Source organism: Heterocephalus glaber, unplaced genomic scaffold (genome assembly GCF_053883595.1).
Source record: "Heterocephalus glaber isolate CG9 unplaced genomic scaffold, H.glaber_assembly_v1.0 deba00000901, whole genome shotgun sequence".
NCBI lineage: Eukaryota > Metazoa > Chordata > Mammalia > Rodentia > Bathyergidae > Heterocephalus > Heterocephalus glaber.
In genome coordinates this window covers 3037716-3051189 of record NW_028258171.1, presented here as the reverse complement: position 1 = coordinate 3051189, position 13474 = coordinate 3037716, and the positions used below count along the sequence as shown (strand labels likewise).

At 37.3% G+C, this 13474-nt stretch overlaps 1 pseudogene; it reads left to right on the top strand.

Annotated features, from left to right (window-relative positions):
- Nucleotides 1–2691: 2691 nt before the first annotated feature.
- Nucleotides 2692–6796, top strand: LOC101724038 (SCAN domain-containing protein 3-like; annotated as a pseudogene).
- Nucleotides 6797–13474: the final 6678 nt, after the last annotated feature.

Here is a 13474-nt window from a genome sequence, read left to right as displayed (position 1 = left end):
TGATTTTGCCTCTAATTGGTGGTCACATATATAATAGATCATTTGTGTTATCTTTGATTGCGGTGATTTTTAGACCACAACTGTATGAGGTGGCCATGACCCTGAAAGCAATAAATTTGTGGAAAGAATATAATCTGTGCTACATATACACAGCTTGAGTTTTAGAACCAAGAATTCTGAATATAAAAAAAATGACATTTCTGAACTGGAAGCATATTACAGAATGTGTATTGTGGTCAACTGCTGCTCAGCTCAACAGATAATAGATGGACACAAGCACCCTGATTACTGTAAAGTGTTCAATTCTGTGCAAAGTCCACTCTAAAAGATGGTGCTGGCCACCATATGGGTGATATAAAATTCTTCCACAGGGTACTGTCAAGGTAAGAAGTGCAGTAGATCTTCTAACATCATCCTTATGTGACATATTATTCATTATCAACAACAAATGTTTTGAGCATCTGTCAATTCCCAGGCCTGGACTTGGATGGAGTGGAATAAGTTTTTCCCACGTGAGCTGGCTGAGAGCTGTCAACGCTGGAAGCCACCATCTATCTCATGGTTATCTACTTAACTGCTTTACTGTCAAGCAGAAGCCAAAATTTAGAGCATTTCACTGCTTTCCTCACTCCATTTGCTTTTGCAGGTGTAGATCATTTTGTAGGTGCAGGTGGATGTCCTTGCTGAGCTGGCAGTGACTGAAGCCTCCACACTCAGGAATCAAATGATCTCTTAGCAGTGGAAAAGGGAAAGTAGCAGTGAATGGTAACGGAGCAACGTGGAGTCATAGAACATTTTGTGTTGGATCTTTCGACATATGTCTCTGTGTGTACCTGATACAAGAGGAGTCTGGGAGTCGTAAGATGGGGAGGTTGCACACAGTGTGATTTACACAGGGCAGCAAGTGTTACAAACTGAGTTATCTTCCTTGATGAATCTAAGCATTCCTTCTACCTACGGAGTAAACATTTAAAAGAAGTATCAGATCTTAACAAGCATACAGGGTGCCAAATTTGAAACCTGATAGACCCATTTTAGAAATATATTATTCACAGATTGGTTGGACTAAAAGCATTCTCTAGACATAGAACAACTAAATTTTGGATGTTCTAGGCCCATTTCAACTAAGAAGTATCTTGGAATCCCCCCCCCCTTAAACTCCATGTATTTTAGGGAAAAAATCACTTCAGCAGTAATAGACATTCCCAGGCGTGTTCATTCTTTTTTTCTTTTTCTTATTTTTAGTAGGTTATTCTGAGATCAGGAGGCCAGCATGCTAACATTATGTTTTTTTTGTTTGTTTGCTTTTGGGTTTTTTTGGTTTTTTTGTTAAATTCTTTTATTGGTACATTGTAGGTATACAACACAATTACATTTCTCATTGGGAATTGTACCTTTACATAATGCATCTTGGTTCTTATATTTTCCCCTTTCCTAGCCCTCCCTTCACACCCTCCACCCTTCCCTATTTACAAAGACTTTATTTCCATTTTTTCCATTTCTCAGCATATTTCCTTTCCCTTCTTTCCTTTCCCCTGCCCCTCCCACTACCCCTACCCCTTTGGACCTTTTCTTCCTATTTGACATTATCAATTATTCATTCTAATCATTGGTACATTTTAGGTATACAATATAATGACATTCATCATTGGAAACTGGCACCTTTACATAGTCTCTCTTGGTTCTTATTTTTCACCCTTGCCCAGCCCTCCCTTCAACCCCTCCATTCCTCCCTGTTTACAAAGATTTTGTTCCTGTTTTTCCATTTTCTCATATTAATCCCATTCACTTCTATCCTTTCCCCTAGCCCTCCCACTTCCTTCCCCTTTGCCCCTTTTCTTCCTATTTCACATTATCTATTATACATTTTAGTCTTTATTTACACTTTCAGTTTCTCACACCAGAGAAACTATTCGGTGTTTATACATGTGTGTCCTATTTATTTCACTTAAGAGTATCACCTCAATGTGCATCCACTTAGCTATAAATGTCTCTAATTTCTTGGTTTTTTATGGCTGAGTAGTACTCCATCTTATTAAAAAACCACATTTTCTTTATCTGGTCTCCTGTTGATGGGCATTTGGGCTGTTTCCAAGTTTTAGCTATCACGAACTGTGCTGCTATGAACATGGGGGCACATATATCACTGTGGTGTGATTCTTTTGATTCTTTGGGGAAGATCCCCAGCAGTGGAATAGCGGGGTCAAATGGGATTTCCAGTCCTAGTTCTTTGAGGTATCTCCATACTGATTTCCACAGTGCTTGCACCAGTCTACACTCCCACCAGCAGGGGAGCAGGGTTCCTCTTTCCCCACAGCCCCGCCAGCATTTGTTACTGGTTGATTTCATGATAGCAGCCATTCTTTCTGGAGTGAGGTGGAATCTCAGCATTGTTTTCATTTGCATCTCTCGAATGACCAGTGATGTTGAACATTTTTTCATGTATTTATTTGCTATTTCTACTTCTTTGTCTGAGAAATGTCTTGTGTTCATTCTTAAGAAGCCAGAGGCCCGGGAGGCCGCCGGAAGGCGTGGAGTGTCCCATGGCTCTGGAGGGACTCGCCGAGGGACCCGCCTGCACTGTGACTCAAAAGAGGCCGCCTCAGCGCATCTGCAGCGGTTCAGCACAGGGCGTCTCCTTAGGTCAGGGGCAGAGGCAGAGAGCAGAGCTCAGGGACCCTCCCCGAGAGCATGAGCGCAGTGGCCTCCCGGAAAGGCATGGAGGCCGGCGGGGCTGTAGGGCAGCCGGGGGACATCATCCAGGTGACGGTGCAAGAGGAGGACCACGCTTGGGACCCGGAGCCCTGCCAGCCGAGGGGCGTATCTTGCCCTAGGGAGCTCTCTGCAGCGCTTCAGCCAGTTCTGCTACCAGGAGACCTGGGGCTCCCTGGGGGGCGCTGCACCCGCTCTGGCTCCCCGAGCTCTGCCACCGGCCAGAGACCCACAGCAAGGAACAGATCCTGGAGCTGCTGGTGCTAGAGCAGTTCCAGGTCGTCTTGCCCGAGGAGCTGCAGGTCTGCGTGCAAGAACAGCATCCAGAAAATGGGGAGGAGGCGGTGACTCTGCTGGAGAACTTGGAGAGCTGGATGAGCCTAAGCAGCAGCCATGTAGTCAGTGAAGTAAAAGTCCAAGAGAAATAACCTGCTACTTATAAGTAACAGAAGAAGGAACCCAGCAGAACCCAAGGAAGCTGAGAAATGGACAGCCTGGCCATTAAAATCAATTCTAATGGGATTACTGGAGTAGATAATACCTCGATGAGATATCACCAAATTCCACAGGACATTTATGAGCAAGAAATTCCTGTGGAAAAAATAACTTCTCTGGATTCTGCACAAGAGTCCATGAGTATTGAACTCCAGCCTACAGAAGACAGAATGGAATGTGACTCTCCAGAGCCACACCCTCTTCAAGATAATGGGTCATTTTGTGGGCTTTCCATGATGTCTCAAAGCATGGGTGATGATAATCTCACTAGTTTAGATACTAATGAAGAAATTGAACCAGAAAACATAAAAGTTCTTCAAAAGTTTAGCAGTATTATTGGAAACCAAAAGTAATAATACTAAGATATTTCTAAAGCTAAGTACTGTCAATTGATAAGAGAAGTAAAAGAGGCTAAAGCTAAGGCAAAAAAGGAGCCAGTTAACTACTGTTGGTTGGCTAGATTCGAGGTGATCCTTGTACAAGGAAATGAGAAGCTGATTGAGGCTATAAATGGAGAAACAGATAAAGTATGGTATTATTTACACAGTGAGGACTTATTTGATATTCGGCATGATACACACCTCAGCATTGGAGATGGTGGACGTACTCACATGGAGAAAGAATTACAAGATAAATACAAGAACATCACAAAAGAAGTTACCATGCTATATCTGACACTCTGTAAACCATGCCAGCAGAAAAATTTAAAACTCAAGAAAGTTCTAACATCAAAGCCAATTAAGGAAATTAACTCCAGGTGCCAGGTAGATCTCATAGACCTGCAATTGAATCCTGATGAGGAGTATAAATTTACTATGCATTATCTATCAATACCTTCATATAAAGTTAAGTTTTTTGAGGTCCCTAAAATCTAAGAGGCCTCAGGAAATTGCACATGCTTTTTCAGATACTTTTGCAGTTACTGGAGCACCCAGTGTCTTACATCCAATAACGGGAGAGAATTTTCAAGTCAGATCATCAGAGAACTCAGTAGTATTTGGCCAGAATTAAAGTTGGTCCATGAGAAGCCTCAGGTTTGCCAAAGTTCTACAGAAGAAACTGAGGAAATCCAAAAGAGAGTCTTCTCCTGGATGTAAATGAACAATTCACCACACTGGGCTGAATTTTTGTGGTTCATTCAGATGATCCAAAACCAGCCCTATCACAGAGGCATGCAACAGACTGCATGTGAAGATGTATTTAGCTCTGAAGCTAAGCTAGACCTGTGTCACTCTCAGTTGACTACATAGCTTGTTAACACACTGCACAGAGAAAATGAATTAAACCACGTTAATAAAGAGCTGGAAAATACTTTCAGAGCCCAGTACGAAGAAAACATCGAGACTGGAACAGATAATAGTGACATTGAAGAAAATCTTTCCATAACTGCTAAAGTGGCTAAAAATCCCCCTCCTGAAAGCAGGCTAAGATTTTTATCCTGTGTACTTTGTGAAAAACAATCCATAGGTGCTAGTAATTGTGTATCATGTCTTGGAAATGTCCATACACTCCATGGGGTGTCTTCTTACCAGGCGGCTTCAGGCTGTGGCCCACAAATAACTGGTAGTCTTTGTCTTGAGACCAGTACAATGAAAAGGAAACAGGAGATTCAGAGAGGGTTGCATGTTCAACCTTCCAAAATTCTAAAGCCGTCAGAGACACCATTTTCACCAGACACAGTAGGAGACTGGATGGCAAAACAAGCTTCACTGGACTTTCTTGTCAAGAAAAGACACACCTTCTTGGAATATAGCAGTTGTAATTTAAAAAACGGTAACAATAGAAGTCATCCCAGAGAATGAAAAGCCAAAAGAGTTCATACGAGTTTTACTCGGAAATATGATCTTTCATATATTACTGAGTTTGGTTTTGTAGCTGTAATTGATGGTGAAGTGCTAAAGCCACAGTGTATTATTTGCGGAAATGTATTGGCTAATGAAGCAATGAAACCATCAAAACTTAAGCGGCATTTATATTCAAAACATAAATAAGTTCACAACCAAAAGAATTCTTTGAGAGAAAGAGTAGTGAGTTTAAAAATCAACCAAAGCAAGTATTCAATGTTTCTCAAATAAATATTAATGTTCTGAGGGCTTCCTATAAAGTAACACTTCCAGTTGCCAAGTCCAAAACACCATATACAATTGCTGAGACACTCGTGAAAGACTGTATCACAGAAGTTTGCTTGGAAATGTTGGGTGACTCTGCAGCAAAGAAAGTAGCACAAGTATCACTTTCCAATGACACCATAGCTCCCCGAATTCAAGAGCTGGCTAATGACATGGAAGAGCAACTCATAGAACAGATAAAGTTGCAAAATACTTCTCATTGCAACTTGAGTGCAGAGATGTTGCTAGCATGATAATTCTTTTAGTCTATGTGAGGTTTGAACATGATGATGACATAAAGGAAAAATTCTTTTTTTCAGCCTCTTTACCTACAAACACAACTAGCTCAGAATTGTATGAAGCTCTGAAGAATTACATTGTTGACGGATGTGCTTTGGAACTTAAGTTTTGTGTAGGAGTGTGTTCTGAGGGTACAGCTTCAATGACAGGAAAACATTCCAAAGTGGTCACCCAGATTAAGGAACTTGGTCTGGAATGTAAAATAACACATTGCTTCATCCATTACGACAGTCTTGCTATGAAAACAATATTAGCTGAACTATATAGTGTGCTTACTGACAGTAAAAATTGTGAATTATATAAAATCTAATGTGGTAAATTCAAGATTGTTCTCTTTATTATGTGATAATATGGAAATTGATCATAAGCAACTGTTATTGCATGCTGAGATATGGTGGCTGTCTTGGGGAAAAGTTCTGTCAAGAGTGTTTGAAATACGAAATGACCTCTTAGTCTTTTTGCAAGGCAAGAAACCTGTTTGGTCTCAACTTTTTAAAGATGTGAATTGGATATCTGGGCTTGCTTATTTATCTGATATGTTTAGTATTTTTAATGGTCTTAACGCTTCTGTGTGAGGAAAAAATGCAACATGTTTTCAATGGCAGATAAGATTGAAGGATGAAAATGAAAGTTAGAAAGTTGGAAAAACAGAATTTCTGAAAATTGTTATGACATGTTCCACAATTTAACAACAATTATTAGTGAAGTTGATAATCTTGATAGTGCACGTCTGCAGAAAGTTATCAATGAACGTCTTACAAATTTGTTACAGTGTCTTGAATTTTATTTTCCATCAAAAGAAGATCCACATATAGGAAATTCATGGATCCAAAACCCATTTCTCTCATCAAAAGATAATTTGAATTTAACTGTAGCCTTACATGACAAGTTGTTGGAATTAGCTTCTGATGAGGGGTTAAAAATAAAATTTGAAAATACAGTATCCCTTACTTCATTTTGGATAAAAGTTAAAAATGAGTACCCTGAGCTTGCTGAGATTGCTTTAAAATCTCTTCTTTTATTCCCTTCAACATGCCTGTGTGAGACAGGGTTCTCTACTTTAAGTGTTATTAAAACAAAACACAGAAACAGTTTAAATATACATTATCCTCTTAGAGCAGCACTGTTATCGATCCAATCTAGATTAGCCAAGCAAGAAGCAAGCTCACTTATCACATTAAAATCTTTAAATGACACATAAAGTGGTCATGCAACACATGCATTTAGGCATTTGTATGAGGAATTTATTATTTCACTTTAGGCTTTCTGTTTAATTACTATTGTGGAAGTATCAAGTTATGAGTAAAATAGCAATTCTCTATATAAATCGCCTATTTGTAAACATTCAGTGAAGCATTTATACAGTTTTTATAATTTAATTTTCCTGTTATATTTATTAAAATATACCTTTTTATTTATAGACCCTAATATTAAAAACTTCATGTTGTAAAAAAAAAAAGAGAAGCCAGCAGTAGAGAGAAATGTGGGACTATGGGAGAGGGAAACAATTGTCACAAGTCTCTCACAGTATTATACTCTTTCATCTCTGTACCTTAGGAAATACGGAAAAGTCTAAAGCTATAAAGTCTACATAGACCTAGTTGAAACAAGCTCTTTGAACAAAGCCCATTTTCTATTGTATGCTGCCTCTCTGATCTTGGATAACTCTGTTAAACTCAATCTTGATTTTTCTCATTTAAATATGGTTATCATAATTCATACCTATGGCATAGGGTTGTTGAGAGGATTAAATCATTTTATGTATGTGGTGACATTATCCCAGTACCAGGAAAAAAAACAAATACAGAAGAAATAGGACCACTCATCTCCTTATGTTTCCTCCTTCATTCTTTTCTCCTACCTACTCCACTTATCTTTTTATCCACTTATGTTCTTCTGCTACCTCTTTTCCATCTCCAAAATTCCACATGGTTTCACAGGTAATAGACTGGATAATTATATGATGACCATACACAGCTGAACCCTAGAGGAAACGTAGTGAAAATAGTCCTCATCTGAGGAAAAGGCATACTACCTAGGGACTTAAATAGACTGAGCAAGTCTTAATATCCATATAAATAGAATGTTCCTTATGAACCTGTAAATAGCATTGGAGCCAAACATTAGCAAACAATTAATGGTGTGGAACACCTTAGTGTTAATGGCTTAGTGCTGCTTGCAAGTTCATTTATACATTTACCTGTTTAGAATATAGCTTGCAGAAATGCATAACATAAAAAACCTCTTGATTTTATCTATTGCCTACCTTTGTTCTAATTACTCTGTTAGGTAATTGGAGATATAGCACAGGAAAAATACTGGACTATGTGTCCAATCCCAAAAGCAAAAATTGCAGTCGGCCAATTACTATTCTTTTTCTCATTATTGTAGTACCAACAAAATGCACAAGTTATGTTGACCTTTAGTTCTACAAATGCAGTCATCAATATTATGATGGTGTTATGGTGAAAAGAGACTATTACATGGTGCTTTCTACTTCATCATGCTCGGATATGAAACTGGAATTTACCTATAAGGAAAAGAGGTCCTTGTATGATGCTTTAAACATCTCAGGGTTTTACTTTCTTGCCTTATAAAAATTTCTAGAAGATAGGTAACTATTGACATTTATGTCAACTGCCCATAACCATGAGGGCACAGAAATAAGATCATCTTGGCTTTATTTTTAAATATGCATATAGCAAATAAAGCCCCAGTCCTTATATTAGTATATGGAACAGAATGATAAAGGAGAAAAAATGAGAGAAGAAAGGACCTATACTAGCAGATTCCTCCCTTCTTCTACTGTTCTTTCCTGAAAACTCTACCTGATCAATGATTTGTTTATATGGCATTTGGTAGGACTGAGTCACGTGACTATTTCTGTAGGTTGGGAAGGTTGGACAATATGAATATTTAGAGTTTTGAGGTGCTTGTAACAAAATTTGAGTTTGATTTAGAAAGGAATAAAGTAAGACTGCATATTATGTAGGCAACACGTAAAATCTGCAGTTCATATTTTGGCTCCCCCATATCCACATACAACATTCATATATCCACGATGGCTGTTCATGCACAAGGCATACTTCCCACCTCCTCAAAGGAAACAATACAAACATTATTCAATTACCACTCAGGTCAAAATACATGATTTCAGTGCCGAGGATGGAACCCAGGGCCTCACACTAAGTTACATTCCCAGCCAGTTCATTGAGTTTAGATATGATCCTCTGTGGTTTGAAACACAAACTAAATATCAAGTTACCTACTTTCGACATATTTGAAAGCAGTACAGAAGAAGAAAATAAAATCAAGCTAATATTAGTAATGTAAAGTAATAGGAAACACACAGCATTCATTGGTCTCTAATAATTAAAAATTTTGCTAAAGGAGAGGTTTCAAGGGTTTCTTGCCTCTTCAGTGCAGAAAAATTGTTTAGGCAACTGGTGATTTCTTATACTACCCAGTAAGAATATCACTTTAAATGGTTATTCAAAGGCTGCAATTAACAAGTTTGAGGACTTTCAGAAGCTAATGTCCTAATGGTGCCAGTATAGTGATCCAGAATGTATTCTGCTTTTTAAAATCACTAGTTCTTTACTAAAAGAATCATACCACAGCGATATATGTGCACCCATGTTTATAGCAAAACAGTTTGTAATAGCTAAAGTTTGGAAACAGCCCAAGTGCCCATCAACTGGAAACTGGATAAAGAAGTTGTGGTTTTTTAATAAAATGAAGTACTACTCAGCCATAAAGAACGAGAAACTAGAGACTTTTATAGATAAATGGATGCATATTGAGGCCATACTCTTAAGTGAAATAAATAGGACACACGTGTAAATACTGAATAGTTTCTCTAGTGTGAGAAAATGAAAGTGTAAATAAGGACTAAAATGATTAAAATGAATAACTGATAATTTGAAATAGGAAGAAAAGGTCCAAAGAGGTAGGGGTGATGGGAGGGGAAGGGGAAAGGAAAGGAAAAATTATGAGAAAAGAAAAAAAATGGAAACGAAGTCTATGTAAATAGGGAAGGGTGGAGGGGGTGAAGGGCGCACAGGTAATGGGGAAAAAATAAGAACTAAGATACATCACGTACAGGTACATGTACCCAATGATAAATGTAAATGTATTGTACACCTAAAATGTACCAATAAAAGAATTTAAGAAGAAAAAAAATCACTAGTTCTTTGATCTGAATAGAGAAGCTTGTATCAGATTAATGTTCTTACTGAATACAAATCTAAAGAGATTAAAAACAATAAACAAGTCATGGTGGTGCACGTCTGTAATCCCAGTACTCTGGGAGGCTAAGGTATTAAGATCACAAGTTTGAGCCCACCCTGCTGAGCTGGTGATTTAGCGTAACACTGCCAAAAAATAATTTTTTTAAAAGGGCTAGGAATCAAAGGAAGAGGTGAGGGGATAGCTGGAGGAGGAGGAGGAGGAGGAGAAGAAGGAGGAGGAGGTGGGGGAGGGACAGGGCGAAAAGGAAACGATTGAAAATGATCAAGATATGTTTTATATATGTACCAATTTCCCAAAATTAATGTAAATATTGTGTATCACAAACATAACCAATAAAAAAGGAGGGCTGAGGATGTAGCTCTGAATCAAGGCCTTGGGTTCAATCCCTAGTACTTACAGAAAAGGAAAGAAAAAAAGAAAAGCCCTCCTATTTCTCCAAAGCATCTCACGACTGTGAAGAGAACACAAGTTTACAAGTGTCCTGGTGCTTAGGGGAGTTTCACTGGCTGTGGGGCAAAGCCTCGAGCAGGGGTGTCAAACGGCTGGGATTTAAGTGGCTATAATCCTGGAAAAGGGAAACCATTCATATGAACCTGAAATTCTCTACTGAATCTTTCCTTTAAGCGTTTGACGAACCTTAACCCTCTAAAACAATTAATAAAATGCTGAAAAAATAAAATGAGACAAAATTGGCCCTCAAAGGCTAAAAGCCTGAACACAGATTTTCTTGTGGGGCTGGGGTGACAAAATACAGTATATGGCAGTGTATACACAGTATATACAATATTAAGGCAGAGAGTTTGTTAAAAACCCTGGACATCCAGTTGCAACCTTGCAAGAACTTTATCATAGATAAAATACAGTAAAGAAAACAAGAAATAGACTGGCCCTAAGGAAGGCTAAACCCACTCTCATTTGGATCAAAGCAACCTGCCTGTCTCCTCTCTCTCTGGCAGAAAACCAAATTCTTTTACAACAAGAAACAAATCACAGCATTCGGGGACTCCACAAATTTCACATACAACGTCAGAATTCTTTTTAAAAATACCAGGCAGGTCAATGAAAAACACTTTTAAGAGGCTACATGAGCTTTACGTGAATCATATATTGGCCCATGTAATGAAACTTTATTACGATATTGGGTTTTCCAGGTAAAAATTCATGTGAGGTTCATGGAGCCTCCTCTTCATGTTTTATTATCCTAACCGACATATGACTTCGGTCCCAGTCACACATACACCCATCCTTTTCCATCGTGTCCACATGTAGCACATCATTTCTTTGTGTTTTCTCTCCCTTTTTCACTCTTCTTGTTCAATAAGATTATCACTTCTATAATATTTTCTTCTATCATCATGTCCCTAGGAATATATTTCTTCCTATTTTGTATATGAGAACTTTGAGAATCAACAAAAGGTAACTAGTAGCCAGCCCAATATCACAAAACAGTGATACCATGCTAAGAAGTCTGGTTTCAGAATCCATGAGCCTAATGATTATTCCATACTCCCTTTCACACTATAGTGAAACTTCCATCTTCTAAAACAGAGACAGGAGGATAAGGTTTTAAAATGCTTTATCTTTACTATTGCTTGTATTTTTTATATTTTTCAAATTTTCATACTTTTGTAATATGATTATAAGAAAAAAGAAACTAAAAATCAGAAGAGATGTAAAATTCAAACTTATTATTAATAGCTATCAACAACCACTTTCTAATTATAATGTGTATAAATCATAATGTTTGCTTTACCTCTAGGTAAATGTACTGTACAAGTACCTCTATAACGGTTTACTGTACCATATGCAGATAAAATATTATAAGATTCTACAACTTTATTTAAATGTGAGTTGACTTGAAAATTTTATAAATATATGCTATACTTGTCCACTTCGCAGGAAATAGTTGTTTTTGAGGTTTATCAACCATCTCAAGACACTACATTGTCATAAATTTTACTGCAAGTAGCAATTTTCTTGTTGCAATTTAATGGCCTGAGTGAATAGTTCTCTTCTATAAACAATGTACTCCAATCACACTGTTAAAATTGAATTAATATGAGAGGTGTAATACTTCCCTCAAAATGCAATTCTAAGAGGTTTTAACTGTAACATGTGTAAGTAAATAATTTTAATTTATAATAGCAATAGCGCTGCACATGTGGTAAAACAAATGATCCTTGGTAATTTAAACCATGGCAAAATTGGAAGATTTCAAAAATTTACTTTATTAAACAAAAGTAAAAAAGCTATTCCATTTGCACAGTAGAAAAGGACATAAATTGTCTGAGCATGAAATCATACAATGGGAGGAACAGTAGCAGGTGTCACTGTCACAGACTGGAGATGGAAAGATTCTGCACTTAGATCATGTAAGCAGCTCCTTCTCTGAGGCAGCAGTAATGGTTTCTAAAGGGTTGCTGCCATAATTCAGTCACACTGAGAAGGCACATGCTTTCTCCTCGAGCCTACATGTGTAGAAGCCCACCAGTCATTCTGATTAACAGGGCAGGGAAAGAAAAGCTTTTCCACAAGAACTGATTAACAATCCAAGCAGCCTCTGGTTTTCCAAATCTGCATGGATATTGGCATTTCAAATTATCTAACCAACCCAAACAACCCAAAATAGGAAGTAATCAAATAAGTTGCTATGTAAAGTATTTAACTGATCCAATTTCCTTATTTATTTATTTTAGTGTAATTTATTTCAATTTGCATGAATATAACTACAGGATGGGCTAGAAACTCAGAAATAGCAGCACAACACTAAATAAGATTCACTACTCACTTATTGGGAAGCACAACACTTATTACTTTTCTGTAAGCATTTTTTAATGATGTTTGGGTATCATTTGGGGATTCTGCCAAACAGCATACCTGAATATTTTATTTTTAGAATAATCAGAAATCGTGTAGAATAGAATTTTGGTGTATTATTTCCAAGGGGAATACTTCTAATAAGTCTGTCTCCCTCAGGGAAAACTTTAAATTACAGATAGAGAGTAAAACACTTGTTATTTCTTTGACTCACTAATACACTCTATGTGGGCTTTAAGGATTGAAAAAATATATGTGGGTATTTCACTTTTATAGTGATGCAGGGGGTCAGCAGTCAGTATATTTGGAGTTAGTAGTCATCTCTAAGTGATTTATAGTATATTTTTACTTTCTTCATTGATTTTACCATGTTTATCATTTTTATACTATAGGTATATGTTATTTTAAAATACTTGAAATATTACTGCAATAAAATATTCATTCATATGGCAATAATTTTAGATTTTTAAATTTAGATTTACTACATATAGACTTGCATGGAGCTGCTTTTTAAATGTGAACTACATTACCTCTTTATTCAGGGCCAGATTGGCTTGGAAATTTGCTAGAATAATATTTTACAAGAATGCAAGGAGGAAAAAGATGTAATATTCACAGCAGTCCATATTGAAAAGCATCATAAAGGGATGATGCATTACACAGAAGTAGAAGGAACAAGCAAAACTAAAGAAAGAGCATTTTAAAGAATAAATAGACCATATTTCCTAAATTTCACTCTGCCTAATGGCATTAAATTATTTTGGCTCTCTCTTTAGGACATAAGGTATTAT